Genomic DNA, 12,263 nt, shown 5'->3' on the forward strand with positions numbered 1-12,263 from the left:
TTTTTTAATAAAGACTCAATAAATAAGAAAAATATCTTTGTTTTGGGGAATGTAATAGGGAATTAGAAATAACTGCATTGAGAGAAGAGAAAAAATATGCAGGTAAGTTACCAAGAGTAGAAATCCACAAAACAATAATAGCAAAATTTTTAAAAAATAATAAAAAAGAGGATATTTTCAATTAGTTCCAGATTTAGAAGAATATTAGAATATTATTGGGAATTTTTGAACAGAAAGTAACATAGTCAGATAAAAAAAAGGGTAATTATCCAACTTGTTTTTTAGGAAGTCTGAAAAAGATTGGAAAACATCAATGTGAGCATCCTGGTTATAGTTAGGGAAAGCGAGGTAAAATCGGAAATTCAAAGTTAAGTCAAGGAGGAGATTAAACTGAGAGGAATAAGTGTATAAAATCTATATTTAACTACATTGTGGATAGAGGGTTTTGAAAAGCTGCTCTTTAAAAAAAATGATTTTCAGCTACTTAAAATTTTACCAACATGGCTGTAGGGCTTTGAACTTTCATTACATATTTATATTTTGCTTTAAGGCTTAGATGAAGAGCACATATGTATGTTTCAAAAGGTTTATCATAGATAGGGAGTGTATTTTAACTCCCAAATGAAAAATATATATTTATTTTGAATTCCCATGTCTCTATATCGCTCTCCACAGACACTGTTATATTTTTAAACTTCATTCCTGGAAGCACTGCAGATGTCAGATCAGTTTAAAAAGCCAAAGAGCACCTCTGGGAATGACATGGCAGCAACTGCAATCGTATTTGGCCGAATTAAGAGTGTATGCCAAGGATGCCAAAAATCACAGTAACCTGGCAGGTATGTAGCTATTATTCAACTGTATGATCACTACTGGTTTCTCTACTGGAAAACTGTTGGCCGTTTGTGCAATGAAATGGAGCACATGATTTAGGCAGAGTAGCTCTCTATTTTGATGTCGGTAGTAGTTTATTGGGGATTGTACCCAATCACAAAATAGCATTTCTCCGGAAAACCATTTGAAAAAACTAAACATAAAAAAGCTTTTTAACAAAGTTATATTATAGCTCAGAAACAAAAATGGGAAAATATCAATTTAGGGATAATTTTTGGCTACAAAATTGAATATTTAGAATGGTATTTATGTTCTGGAATACTTCTGTATTTCCTTCTTTCTAGTAAACATATTGCATGATCTTAGTGTTTACTAAAGAATATTTCAATTTTAGATGTGTATTATGTAAGAAAACTAATCACATAATTTTAAATAATTTTCTCTAAAATGTTCACGGTTCCGGGATCTCTGCTTTCTCACCTGCATACTGGTCTTAAGGTCAATGATGTAGTTTAGAAAGAATCCACTCTCATAGTTCTTAAAATCCCAAATTGGCCAAAGCTGTCTAAATGTGGAAATGCAGTGTGTGTTCTTAAATTTAGGAGAGTTAATAATATGTATAAATAGTCTTTTTCTCTGGATATACATCATTCTCCTCCTAACTCATAATGTTCAGTGGACTATATTATATATATAATTTAAAAAAAAATAAATTATGAACCCTGTTAGAGCTCTCATCACCTGATTTCCCAAGTTCCTTTTTCCTTTGTTTCTGTAGAAAAAATATTCTATTTATATGTTTTGGTGTCAATAATTTCAAATTTCTAAAATTGTCAAAGTAGACATTTTTGACAATTTAAAAAGATTTCCTATAAAAAATTTTGAAAAACAAGTGACCAAAATTTAGAAAAAACCCTTTACAACATAGTTCAGTATCACTGTACATGCATATGTTTTGACAAATGTATGCACCCATGTAGCCATCATCCCAATCAAAATAGCAAGTATTTCTATCACCCCAAAGAGCTCCCTAGGTAACCACTGATTGACTTTTCATTATTACAGATAATTTTCACTATATTAAAATTTTGAATAAGTGTAAACATATAGAATGTATTTGGGGAGTGACAGTTGCCAAAACCTACTTAGCCATTCTAATCCATGCGCAAATTTGGAAGTACAAGGGAGTTAACACTCTATAGAATAAAAAGGGGTCTTGACAAATAGGAACAACAGCCAGTAAGTAAATACTTCCTTTTTCCATTCCTGGAGTAGATAAATCTTAAACATGCTCTACATAGCTCCTCAGAGAGTCTCCAATGGAATCTACCCCGGGCTTCTACTCAATCACCATCCTAGGATTGATTGGGTTTCCCTCTTTGCTTTTCTCACCCTCCCTAGTTGCCCAGTTCCCTGCTATAATTTATTTGAAAACATTTTCCAAAATAAGCTTCCATGAAAGCCTCTTTTAGCCTTTCCTTTTTGGGCCAAACCATGCTAAGATAAAGCATATAAAGTAAGTGCTCAGGCATAACCACACAAGAAAATGAGAAGATCTCTCAGATTTTCCAACCCCCCGAGAGTATTTTAGTACAGCTGAAAACTATTTCTTCACATGAATAGTTCTGGGAATGGTACTTGACAAGAAAATATATGTATTTTCTACATATTGTGTATGCTGCTCCAAGTATGTCCTGTAGATCATTTGTTAATTTTGCTAGTCAAATTCAAGTTGTCCATATTGGTATATTATGCTATCAGTGGTATTACTGCCATCATTTAGAAATCTGTAGGAGAAATGTGTGTTTTAGTGGTTACAGTTATGGTGGCGGCTGTTGTCATTTTGTTAGTGAAGGAGTCTAGAGACACTAAACATTATTGCAATGTCTAAGAGAGTGCCCAACAATAAACAGAATGCCATCTGACTGAACCTAAATCCTAACTTTCTTTTACGTGCACCAAGTACCTGATCAGTATTTTGTACTACACTGAGTTTCCCGAGCATACGGTTACCTTAAAGAATAAGGGAAGATAAAGTCAACGCAGGAGGCAGGGTGGAATCAGGAACTGGGTCCTTGATGAACTCACTCAGGGCTGAAGGAACTGATGCAAAAATTGCTCTCATTTGTGCGCTGGTTATGTGGGCTAATACGTGTTCTCATTGGGTAAGCCCGTTTCACTTGTTGAGTTTTTTCAATATATTCAGCCAGAGACAACCTAAAGGTTCTACACAAAGATTTTTATAATGATTATATTGTATCTTTTATTGTCTGCATGAATTATCACTCAGTTATTATTCCTATAGAAAAATGTAAGAAAATCTTAAGATTGTTACATTTATTTTAAATATAGGACCTTTAATAAGCTTCCTAAACAAAGTACAATCAATTTACTTCCTAGTTATATAATTATACACTCACTGATAATTATTTACCATTTTCAAAAACTGTACATGAAGTATTGAATTTATCAAATGCATGTTGAACATTGAGATTATGACATTATTTGTAAAAGGCTCTATTGTACTTTTATAATTTTAAAATCATCTATGCATTCTGAGACATTATATTATTCATTTGATAGCTTTTTATTTGCTATTTAAAAAATGTCTTTTAATTGAGGTGTCCTAAATGATTTCCTTTTTTATACTACATTCATTGGTTTCCATGCTTTCCTATGCCATGCAAAGTTTAAGTAGCATCTGATTTTTCAAAATTACCAGGAGAAATGTATTATTTTATAATTTAAAAATATCTTTTGTCTCTCATGATTACCCTAAGTCTATTTCTTAATTTTATTTAATTTTCTCCTAATTATAATTGCCACATTTTTACACATATTGTTTCCTACTTTATTTTAATGATCCTGTTCTTTAATATATTTACCAGTTCTGTTTTTTTATGCTTTTATAAAATCCCTTAAGCTCTACCATTATTTTATTATTTCTAAACAAAATGTGGTTTATAGTATATTACTATTTTGTTTAACATAACCCTTAATTAATATATCTTTATAAATGTGCCATAATTTGCTATTTGCTTAGTTTGAATTACTTATGCTATTTCTAAATTTCCTCTTTATTGTTATTACATATAACATTGTGATAAATATCATTATGAACACTTCCTTGTGAATTTCTTAGATTATTTTCTGTGGGAAAATCCCTATAAGAAAAATTGCTAGTCTAAATACCTTCTCTCTTCCTTTTGCCACTTTTGTTATGCATTGGTAAATTAATTGCCTCTGAGAAAGTTTGTAGAATATCCATTAGTATACATTTATAAGTTTGCTTCTGAAGCATGTGGAAATAGACTTAGATAATATTTGACTTTTTTTCCAGCTATCACTTATTAAAGATATAAATGGGACTGAGTGACCCTATAATTCCTTTTTTGCAGTTTAAAAAATGATTGAATGAGTTAAAAAAAATGAATTTCAAAGATACTTAGTTTTAGAATTCTCTTAACATGGAGAAAAAACATAGATATGAAAATAGTAAATTTCCGTAGAGATTTTGGTGCTATCCACAGAAGAAATAATTTAAGTGATTTAGCCCTGAGTTACAAACTTTGAACTCTAATTTTTCTGTAAAGTCATGCCTTTACTTTATTATATAAATAGGGGAAGGGAAATGTATCTAAAGTTGTTAATCCTTTCTCTGAGATAAGTGAAGGAATATCATTGGGGAGAAGCAGAATGAGGCTGTTCTCTGTACTTTAATAACCTCTCCCCTCAACTTTCAGTTTCTCTTCTTGTCAAATTCTCTGTACTCTCTCCAAGGACACTCTTAACAGTGGAAAAACACATTTCCACATAATTTAGAATTAAAAAAAAACACAGCTCTCCTGGCCTGCCTTGACGTAGGCCTTCAGTTTTGTGTATTGTAATGGTGGCTTAGGAGGAGGGAAGATAATTTTATACTGACACTCTCAATTGCTTATGTATTTTTTTGTTTTCTGATAGAAGAGATGGGAATATATAAGCTGTTGGCTTTGGAGTTAGAAATGCCTGTGTTCAAATTTGCTTTTGCTACATATTAATTTAGTGACTTTGGGAAAGCTAATTAATATCCCTCAGTCTCAGAAAGATTTATTGGTAGGATGGAGATTTATATGAATTCATTTTCAATCTATTGTTTATTTCTTTGAAAATATGTTTTCACTGTTCAGTTGTGTGTGTGGTACGTGTTTGTGTGTGTTTGTGCTCACAATTTAATAGGTTCGAGAATCGTAAACATGTACAGCAGACACTTTTTCTGAGAGAACTTATTGAAGGGAAACTCAGATACAAATTTCAGATCTATCATCCATTAGCTATATGACCTTGGATAAGTTACTGAATTTCTCTTCTGTTTTATACCCATCTCCTTTCCATGTACTGCCCAGGTGAAGAAATGGCTTAGGTAAAGTGAGTTTTATTCATGGAGCTGATTTTTTATCTCTTCCAGATCTTTTATTATACCCTTGCTAACCATCTCATTATGCACACGGCTAAGGTCAGAGAAAGGATGTCAAACAGCAAAACTGTCCTTTATCTTTCTTTGTCATTACTACCCATGCAGTATATGCTTTACATTTACACTAAACTACCACTTATTTATGTTTCTTTCTTCTGCCTGTCAATACTGGTCTAACAATGATATGTAATTTCTTGTTTAAAATTGTATACCAGCCTGCTTAGAACACGTTAAACTATTCCTGCAGAGCACCGGGCGAACCAGCCCCCAAGAGACATCTGTACTGAATCAAAAGCTCCCCAGAGCTATGAATATTTTTTTGTTTTGTTTCAGTAGTTTCGGGTTTTTTTCCTTCATAATCTTTACTTGGGAAAAAATTGCATTGAACTCACAATCAAGCTTATTCTGCTCTTCCCAACACAATAGTAGAAATGAAATAAAATATATAGCTAGCATATTGTCGATCCACAGCTACAGTAATGCTTGTGAATGTGGCATTTACATGCCTGATAGATGTTTGCTTATGTAATTATTTAGAATTACATTTTCCATTGCTTTTCTATAATGTCTATTATCAGGAAACCAAAAGCTACAAATTTACCTCTGAATAAATTTTTCATTAATAAAAGTATTATAAATGAATAGTCATTTTTATTTTTTTATCATCAATTACATCGGATTGTGACATTAAATGTCTGCCGTTAAGGTCAACCACCTGACTCTGCATCACCTTCTAAACATGAGTCCTTCATACCCTTCCTCCACCAAGGACTACTTTCTGTAAAATATTTTTTTCTTCCTCAGTAAATTGCATTTTATATATAAACTGTTATTCACTCTCAAACTGTTGTTTATTACTTATGTACAATATTTCATTTTTCAATTGATATAATTTTCTGTTAAAAATTATTTGGGTATGTTGGTTTGGGATGAAATGCATCATATTTTTCCCATTAAAATGAGTAGAGATTCACACACATACATATACATACACACACACAAACATATGAGCATATGTGTACCTGTATATATGCAAAATTTTTAGGAACAAATAAAACTTGTTAACTGAAAAATATAAATTTTATCCTTGAGAGATTCAGAAGCCAGTCTAGCTTTTATTGTCTATAAATGTAACATCCTTATTAAATGTCATAAATGAACCTTTACATTAAATGTCACTAGTTATTAAATTTCATGAAAAGCATGCTACATACATGTTACAAAGTATACATATAAAGGCATGTGTATAACTGCTGTTATAAATTTCAGATATTATTTGTCAAGTAAATTATATATGAATCTTAACAAGTGTTTTAAAAATCCATAATTTAAAAGTGACAAAGTTTGATAATAATGTATCTGAGTTAAATTTAAATATGTGAAACAGAAGACCAATAACACGGAGCCTATTTTTTCTTCCTAGAAATTTGGATTTTTAAAAGAATTTTAGTCTAGTAATTTAATTGCTTTATTCTGGTAGAGAAGTGAAAATTCAAAATTATCCATTGTGTTATCTACTTAAAGTGAATTTTTTAAAGAAACAAATTGTTTTAACATGGAATTTATTGCCAGTGAATTTGAAAATCTTTTCATATACTTATTGACCACTTATTTTTCTTCTGTGAATTGTTTATACACATTGCTTATTTTACTTTGTTTTGTTTTTTTGTAACAGTACCATAGTGCTTTTTAAAATTTCCATTCCCCTATCGCCTCCCCTTTGGCAACAATCAGCTTATTCTCTATATTTATGGGTCTATTTCTGTTTTGTATATTCATTTATTTTAGGGTTGTTTTTTGTTTTAGATTCTACATATAAGCGAGATCATACAGTACTTGTCTTTCTTTATCTGACTTATTTCACTTAGCATAATATCCTCTAGGTTTACCCATGTTATCACAAAAGTGATTTTTTTCTACACCCCATTATTTACAATAATGGTTTCTTCTATACAACCCTCCTTAGAATACATATTCTTTGGGGGCACTAGGGAAGTCATGAAGGCTTTAACAGCACTTATGTCTTTGTCATTGTAAACATAAATAAGCTAAAATTTGGATAGTGACCTTGTCCATTCATCTCTCCATTCATCTGTCCATCCATCCATCCACCCATCCATCCATCTCTATCTCTCTATCTACCTATTGTCTATCTACATTAGGTTTATTCAATTCTTAAGAAAACATATTTACTTGAAGTTCTTTAAATGTAATAAAGTGAAATCAACCTTGCTTGAAGAAAGGCTCCATAAATCTTTTTGAATGCTTCTATACATTATTAATGCTTAGGTTATTTAATTGCAGTAGCTTAATTTGTTGAATAAAAATAGGCATAGTTTTACTGTATTTTTTAACAAGTTGTTGACTTCATCAACATCTCAGATAGAGGCTATAAATGTTAAAACATAAACCCTTGAAATAACCAATTTACCAAAATCAGAGAAGAGTAACAAGAAATGTTCAGAGATTTTGTTAACTCATGAAGGAAACATAGATATTTTAAACATGGGAAATATTCACTGAAGCTAACTGCAAAGTTAAGACTAAGATACCAATTTAATGGCTTTGGCATTAGAAGAACTTGACTCTTGCTCTGATAGCAATAATAATATTGAATGCTAATATTAATTACTATTTCTACTCTCATAGCTAGCATTTGCTAAACACTTAAACTGGCCATACATTGTGCTAAACTTTTTGCCTTAAGAATTTTATTTGATTTTTGCATTCCCAATGTGGAAAATACAACTATTGCCCTCTTTTTTACCAAGGAGGAAGTAAGCTGAAAAAATTAAAATAAATTTACCAACAGTTTCCAGCTGATAAACTGAGATTTTGGGATCCAAAGCCAGGTTGCTTGACTATAGAATCTACTTTCCTAACCACAATTATCTATTATTCTAGAAATAATCAACTTTTTAGGTCCTTGTTTGTTTTTTGAATCTGTTAAACAAGATTATTGTATTAATAATACCCAAAACATATAGCTTTCTTAAGTATTACAATGTCAGTAAACATTTAAGGAGAAAACCTTTAGTTAAAAATTCTTTCTAGTGGTAGCACAGTGTGTAACCTAAATATTTGTACCCAAATACTCCGTGCTTTTCCTTGACTATTGTATAAGGAATTAGAAAAATCATTTTATGAATGTGTAAAGAACACTAAATATGCAAAATAGTCTCTTTTAATTCCATGTTCCTCATTTATTGTTTTGTAATAATGTTTTCTAATTTCAGCCCAGTTATCCATTTTGAGATTTCTTTTTTGACATCAAAAGCACTCAAGTGATAAATGAAAGATCTAAGATGTTTAACGAAATGTAATTTAATTCAACTGAAATTATGAAAAAAGAAACAAAATTTCATGTAATTCTTGATATACTTAGGTCAGTCTCAGCATTATAGCTCTCAGAGACTTTCCAAAAAGGTAGATATCTTACTGATGGCATTAAAAGTTGTGTTTTTTTTTTGTTTTTTGTTTTTTAATTTGAAAAAAGCAAGGGAATCACTATATAAGAATTTTAAAGTTTTTTGTTGTCTTTTTTATTTCTCCTTTCTGGTTGGCTGATAGAATGACCCCTATCACTGTTTTACTTATAAAATCAATTACTAGGTAAGGGATTAAAATTTGAGAGATAAATTCTAGATGATATTTTTAAATATTCCACACCCTGGGTTTAAGACTTGATCCTTTAGTCTAGAGTAACATTTCAGTGTGTTAATGATAGAAAACAATCTAAACTGTTCTACACATATGAAAGCCGTCTTGTTCCTTTCCCAGTACATGAAAAACCTTTTCTTTGATATTTCTGTGGTAGCAAGTAGTAAACTTTATTTCTCAACAATATATAAAGTGAATTGGAGTTTTTATTTTCCAACAGCTAAATAGTTAAACTAGGCAAAACTAAAATGGGGAAGAGTTTTAGTCAAAATAACATATTTCAAGTCTGGGATTTGCTTTCCCTGATCACAGTTAAACAATGCTAGTTTTATGGGGAATAAGAATAATTTCAGCACACTGCTGTGTCTTTGGGGTTCCTTTTCATTATTATTTTAAACAGCTGTGGTAGAAAGCACATTTCAGATATAAAATGTGTCCTAGGTTTATTATATCCCTTTTTTACTGATTGTAGACACATTATCTAAAATATTATGCATAAACATTTGATGGCTATATGTTTATTAATGCATTTTATTTCTATTATAACACATTTATATTTAAAATGCACTCAAAGTTAAATAAACTCCTAGATGAATTAATGTCATCCTGACATACCATCACTTATCTAAACTCACTTGATATAACTTGTTATTCTAATTAAATTTGCTCAAAACATCATTAACTGTAATTTATGAGTAATGTTTTTATTAGTAGGTTGCACATGGCTAAGTCAGTTACAGTGATTTTAATAACTTTATTTGGGATAAATTTTTGCTAGAAATTTAAATTATCAAATAAATTAAAAATTATCAAAGAACTGAAAAATATTAATTCAGTTCATAATACATCATATCTGTTATATTTGTTCCATGCCTACTATCAAAAAGCTTTTAGCTAACATAAAATTATCTTTTGTGTGTATGTTTTAAAATTGAGTCAATTTTTTTAAGTGTGAAATTGAATAGGCTTACAGACTCCACACTTAGAAAGATTACTCAGCAGAGGGCAGAGTGCCTGAGGTATATATGTTGAAGTCATAACTACAGGGGTAGGCAAAAGTAGGTTTGCAGTTGTTTGTATGTAAAATAATACAATCATTAATATATAATAATACAATAATGAACTCTATGTTTTGCATACTCACAACTGTAAACCTACTTTTGTCCACCACTGAACATAAACAGAAAGGGGGGTGAATGTTCAGATATGTATTCAGCATGAAAGAACTACCTTCTACACTATAGCCTGTTCATGCGAGGGGCCTGACAAGGGTGGGACACAGATGGTTAGAGTACAGCTGGAATAATTAAAAACACTTGAACATCAATGACATCAATGCTGGACAACTTACAGTCACAAATTTTAAAGAGAAATAAAATAGTAAAAGATCAGATCCCTTAGGCTCCTTCAGCAACCTAAGCAGTTTCTGGAATCCTTGCTTTTGGAGGAACTAATTTTTATCAGGCACAAAAAGGGGTGTCTATCAAGAGTATGAGAAGATAAGCCCCAGACTGGGAAAAAACATTTACAAAACACATTTCTAAGAAAAGACTGTTATCCAAAATATTCGAAGAAGTTATAAAACCCAACAATTAGAAAATAACTCATTTTTTAAAATAGGCAAAATATCTAAACAGACACCTCACCAAAGAAGGAAACATTTGGCAAACAATCATATGAAAAGATGCTCCACATCATATATCATCGGGGAAATGCAAATTCAAACAGCAATGAGATACCACTGCACACCTATAGCATTGCCAGAACCTGGAGCACTGACAACACCAAGTGCTGGTGAGGATCTAGAGCAACAGGAACTCTAATCCATTGCTCGTGGAAATATGAAATAGTACAGCCACGCTGGAAGAAAGTTCATTGTTTCTTATAAAATTAAACATATGCTTACCATACAGTTCAGCAATCATGCTCCTCGGTATTTACCCAAATGAGTTAATAACTTATGCCCACACAAAAACCTACACACAGATGTCTATAGAAGCTTTATTCATAATTTCCAAAACTAGCAAGCAACCACGATATCCTTCAGTAAGTGAGTGGATAAAGTATTTCATCGTCTGCTTCTACCACAGTGTATGACGGAGTGTTATCAAGCCATGAGAAGATATTGAGCAGACTTTAGTGCATGTTACTAAGGAAAAGAAGTCAATCTGAAAAGGTGTACACTATATGATTACAGCTATATGACATTCTGGAAAAGCAAAACTATGGAGGCAGAAGGAAGCTCAGTCCTGGCCAGAGTCTGAGGGAAGGAAGGAATAAGCAGGCAGAGCACAGAGGATTTTAAGGCAGTGGAACTAATCTGTATGAAGATAATGTAATGGGGACACATGTCATTACACATTTGTTAAAACCCACAGAATGAAAAACCACCACATGTGGACTCTAGTGTAAAATATGGATTTGGAATTATGATGATGTGTCAGTGTAGGTTCATTGATGATAACAAATACAGCAGTCTGGTGGGGATGTTGATGGTGGTTGATAGGGGGGAGGCTGTACATGTGTGGGGTAGGGGTAGATGAGAACTCTGTACTTTCCACTCAGTTTTCTGTCAACATAAAACTGCTCTAGAAAATGAGGTCTGTGGAGGGAGTGAGGGAGAAAGGAAAGGTAGGAGAGAAGGAGAGAGGAAAAGAGGGAGGCAGGGTGGGAGAGAGAGCCAGGCAGAGAGAGAGAGAGCCAGAGACTAAGAGAGAGAGCCAGAGAGCCAGGGAGAGAGAGAGCGAGCGAGCGAGATTGAGATCGAGAGCGAGAGAGAGGGAGAGAGAGAGAGAGGGAGAGGGAGAGATGGTGGCTCTTGGGGAGTAAGGCCAACCAATGAAGCCCAGAAAAATTAAATCAGAAATCAACATAGGCAAAAGTGATAGAAATTTTGCCACACTTCTGGAAATCAGGTCGGCAATAGACACATTCCTGTTGGACTAGGAAATATGAATTATTCAAACCCAATTATGAGACCCCTTAGGCTCTTTCAAACTTTTTAGATCACGACCCACATAAAAAGTACATTTTACATTGTAATCTATTATACACAGACACACATCAAACACCTGCACACACAATTGAAAGGAAACATTTACTAAGCAATTTTAAACTTAATACATGCATTGCACTCTGATATTTTCCATTTAATTCAACATTATCAAGAAATATGTGGAACACAATTCAGTTAACTGATTATTTATTTATTTATTTATTTATATTTTTTGCTACTCCAGTTTACCAAACATTGCTTGGAAGCCAGTGTAGTGATCCCATCAGAAAATGTGTTAGGGCCAGTCACACAAACGAT

The 12,263-nt window shown here is 32.2% G+C and overlaps 1 long non-coding RNA gene across 2 annotated transcripts in view; it reads left to right on the forward strand.

The window, feature by feature from the left end:
- Nucleotides 1-12,263, forward strand: part of LOC308558067 — a 206,674-nt gene that overhangs the window by 1,558 nt on the left and 192,853 nt on the right. For both annotated transcript variants that reach the window (XR_013998943.1, XR_013998944.1), the window contains exon 2: nt 676-839. This is a non-coding gene — a long non-coding RNA (uncharacterized lncRNA). The remainder of the gene's footprint in view (nt 1-675; nt 840-12,263) is intronic.

Source organism: Miniopterus schreibersii, assembly GCF_964146895.1.
Source record: "Miniopterus schreibersii genome assembly, chromosome: 5".
Classification (NCBI taxonomy): Eukaryota; Metazoa; Chordata; class Mammalia; order Chiroptera; family Miniopteridae; genus Miniopterus; species Miniopterus schreibersii.